The sequence below is a fragment of the Pygoscelis adeliae genome, unplaced genomic scaffold (assembly GCF_000699105.1).
Source record: "Pygoscelis adeliae isolate BGI_AS28 unplaced genomic scaffold, ASM69910v1 Scaffold57, whole genome shotgun sequence".
In the NCBI taxonomy this organism is placed as follows: Eukaryota; Metazoa; Chordata; class Aves; order Sphenisciformes; family Spheniscidae; genus Pygoscelis; species Pygoscelis adeliae.
In genome coordinates, this window is record NW_008825615.1 from 6,974,323 (window position 1) to 6,978,629 (window position 4,307).

The following is a 4,307-nucleotide window of genomic DNA, read 5'->3' on the forward strand; positions in this document are numbered from 1 at the left end:
TCAGGAGTCTACACAAGACTTACTGAAATACTTCTAGATCATCCAGAAGCTTGAAAAGAAACTCAGTAAGTTCCTGTGGCTTTGGGACTCTATAACGGGATGGTTTGGGCATAGGATCCAGTGAAAACGGACTGTGGCTGAATGTGCATTTTCTGTAAACTAGTGACATTTCCCAAGTTAAAAAAGTGGGATTTTCAAGCAGAAATTATATGTGAACCTCTTCTGCTTGAGTTTCAGCCTCCTTCACAAAACATGATGGTACATAAGCTTTGTATGCTCTGCTGTAAGTAATAAAAGGGAAAAAAATCTAACAGCATAGTCATTTGATCTTTCTACCTCCTTTATTTTCTCTGCTTAACTTCATGTATGGAAAGACTTGCACAAAAACTGACTACTCTAATAAAACCAGATAAAATCCAATACAGCATGCTGAGGAGTAGAACTAGAGTCACACTGGGCTGTTTGTTGGCATCAGGAGAAAGAGGATTAAAAAAAAAAATTTGTCACCTGGTTCTCAGACCCTGCCAGGCTCACTCACTACGCATTACCCAAGTTATGCCAATACCGTATGTGCAGATTTTTTCATTTTGTCTGTTGGCAATGTTTTTTCCAATGTGAACCTGGACTCGATGATCTTGGAGGTCTCTTCCAACCTTAATGATTCTAACCTACCAGTAAGCTCTTACAATCGTAGCTAGGTCACCGGACAGCAGTGAGCTCATTTTGAAAGCAGCAGATCACTTACAGCTCCCTGGGACTCTGGGATTTTCAGAAACCAAGGACTGAAATTCTTCTCCATTTCTGATTCTGAAATATTCAACATAAGTACTTGAAGATGGCCTAAAAAATCAAAATATGTGCAGCTGGTGGCTGAGCATTACAACCACACTTTGAGAAAGTGCCGCAGCTGAGACTCATTGGTGGCCCCCGAAGAAAATTCCATGCCTGGCTCTGTCTGTGCTCTCAGTGCTGCAAGGCGTGCACCAACTTCTGCTAATGTTTAGATTAGTGCTCTCACCAAGAAATAATAATTTTTAAAAAGTTAATAACACAGCAGTTGATTTTTAAAATGGATGCAATCAATTGTTTCCCAGATGGTAAAGCTACAATGGCTCAAGGGCAGCAATTCTGGTATCTGCTCTGGCCCAGCATTGTGGCTGCTTTCACGGGCATCTGCACCCCAGAAGAATGGAAATACGGAAAGTATCTGATGAGTGTGCATACCTCATCAACGCTCATTTGGAGATGTTGAGTTGAACTCCTGCCAAGGTATAAGACCTACATCATTGGAGATTTCACAGATTTGGGAGGATTTCAAATTTAAAGTGTTTATACATGCAGCTGCAAGCTGTAGAACAGAAAATAACAAACTGCTGTGCTTCTATTCAAGCCATGCACATGTGGGTGTGCAAAACTAGTAACTTGCAGAGGTCAAAAATCTCTCCCTACAGTTATCGCTGCTCTCACGTAATCCTGCAGGTTGGGTTTGGTTGATTTCTGCTCGACAAGTATGTGCTACCAGCTACATTCTCTGTCATTCTCTCAGTCACTTGAAATAGTGACCAGCAGCTCTAGCAAACAGCCTTGCTGAACAACCAGGATAGACTTCCTTCTGTAAACGTTAATGGGTTATTTGAAAAGATGCAGAGCAGTGCCAAAGAATTTTTCAAGAGCTAAAAGTTTAAAGATGTCAGGACATCTCTATATCCTTGCTCGTTCTCTCTCCGAGTTGCCTTTATGGAGGTAGTGAGCATTCTCACCAGGAAAACAGAAATTACCTCTTTGTTTTATTACCCATGTCATCAACCTCCATCTTGCAATTGTGTCGGCCTCCCAAGGAACAGAGGTTGTTTCTGTTTTAAATATGTGGGCCAACGGTTGTCAGCTGTCGTTGCCAACAGCCACGTCCGGCAGCCAGTGTCTCCTACCTAGATTGATGCCCTACAGTAGTCTGTTGCATGGTTGACCCCTTCAAGGTTCAATCCTCAACACAATCTTTCCTGGAGGAGCAGTTTGTTGGTAAGTATGAAACAACCACCCGTTATACTGCGCTTTCCAGCACACCAGTGAATGTATTACATGTGATAGTTAGTAACTTAAATAAGGGGCCTTTATCCCCCAACACCTCGGTGCCAGGAAACAGCAAGAGCAGGGCTACTCGCTAAGAAAGTTCATGAGGACTCCTAAGCCTAAGACAAGCCTAGAAGGACCCTAACTCTTGGGGTCTTGTGTAGTCCTGGACTCCTAAGGCCCTTGCACAGACAGCCACAGCACTTAAAATGTGGCAAAACTGTAAGTACAGCAAGAAATATGATAATAGGAAGCATTAGGACCATGCCAGCCTTATCTATAGATGTATTTTAAAGGTACTGGGTGTAGAGCTGTGCTTCTGCCTAACAGCCTGCGTTCAGCACACACTTAATTCAGTGATAAATAGTTCATTTGTTCAACGTCTGTTTGGACAAGTAAACATGAGCTCTGGCTTCATAGAAAAGTGTAACGAAAAATCAAAAGTGTTCTTGTTATCTTGGTTATGACAGTCCTGCTTTCTGGGAGTGTAATTATGTGCCCAAGGTATATTCAGTATCATTTTTCTGGTTTTGTAACCTCTAGCATTTTGATTTTATCCTTGGGGAAGAAAATGGTAAAAGAAGTAGGAAAGTTCAGCAGAAATATGATATGGAGGACAAAGCTTGGCACAGAACTGTAGCCCCTAATGAAAACACTCCCTGGATAGCTTGCTCGTACTCTGTAAAGCTGAATCTGCACACTGTAATCTAACAACACAGCTGTAACCAGCAGAGTCACAAAGACATCATTTAAATCTCCTTATAATAACGAGGAGCTAGGCTTTGAAACCTATAAAACCTATGATGTGATTCGGCCTCACCTTAGGAACAGTCTGGGAAAAAGGTACCTGGTGTATGTTTATGCAACTCAGATCTGTAGTTAGGTTACCTGTTCACATTTATTAGGCATAGACAACCCCTAAAAGACTCAGAAATTCAGATCACTGTATCTGATACCCCTTCTTATAGGATGCCTGATCCTATACTTTCCAATGAGGCATTTTCAAGAGCGACTGTTTCATTCTGCAAATACTGTGAACGCTGTAATAAATCAGAAGTCTGATGTCCTGGCGGTCCCACTGTGCTTTTAAGAATTAGCATGGACTTATGGAAGGAATTATGGGCTAGATTTTTATTTACACCATGTAACCCCACTGTAACTCCAGTGAATTCAAGGCAGGTTTTCAGCACTTACCTTAGGATCAGCAGAAAGTTACGCCTTGCACATCTCAGTAGGTCTCTTATAAAAGCCGTCCAATGTTATGTCATTGCAGCAGAGCTTGCAGACATCAGCTCAAAAAAACCAGCACTGGAAAGGACTTCAAGAGATTACTTATTCCATCTCTATCACCTAGACAGACCCATACAGACCCAGGTCATTATTAGCAGATGTTTCTCTAACTTGCTCTTAAAGAATGTCTTACTGAAGAAGCAGGCTGTCTTCCACAACAGCCTACCCCACAGTTAGTTTGTCCTGCTAGGAAGGTTCTCCCTGATGTTTAAACTGAAACTTTATTTCTGCAATTTAATCACCTGCTTCTAATCTTAGCTCTCATGGTCACAGCAAACAAATTATTCTCCTCCACTTTTCAAGAGTTTGTGATATAGCTAGACATAGTTGACAGAGAAACATCTTATCCCACATCCCTACCTCCAGGGACTTCAAGCAACCCTAATTCATTTAACCTTCCTGTGGTGGCTGTGCTTTCTAGAAAACCCTTGTTGTCTGCCCCTGGGAACTCCACAGCCAGACCACTGGTTTCCTGTCGCAGACCTCAACAAAACACGGCCGTGACATTCCCAGTGGCTGAGAAGTGTAAGGGCGTCATATGTCTCCCAAGCTGTACTCTTGTTTATACATCGGAGTCTGTTGTTTGCCTTTTTCCACTGCAGCTTGACGTTGTTGACTCTTGCTCGGCTTGTTTATGCTAGCATGTCCTGTTCCTTGACATCCTTCACAGAGTGATCTACATTACACATACGCTGCACGTGATGCAGAGCAAGAGATTCGCGTTCGGGCCAATAAAATGCATCTTGAATACATGTAGGAATATGTTTTGCGACCTGTAAAACAGGTCATGTAATGTCAGGCTGAAGAGTCAGTTTTGCTGCCACTAGCACAGAGTCAATACTGATCTATACATTGATCTAGCACCAACAGTCCAACATCAGCCTGATTAAAAAGTTTTGCTCCTTCTCCCTCTTGCTTTCCTTCTTCCACACAGCCAGCTTTCCCTA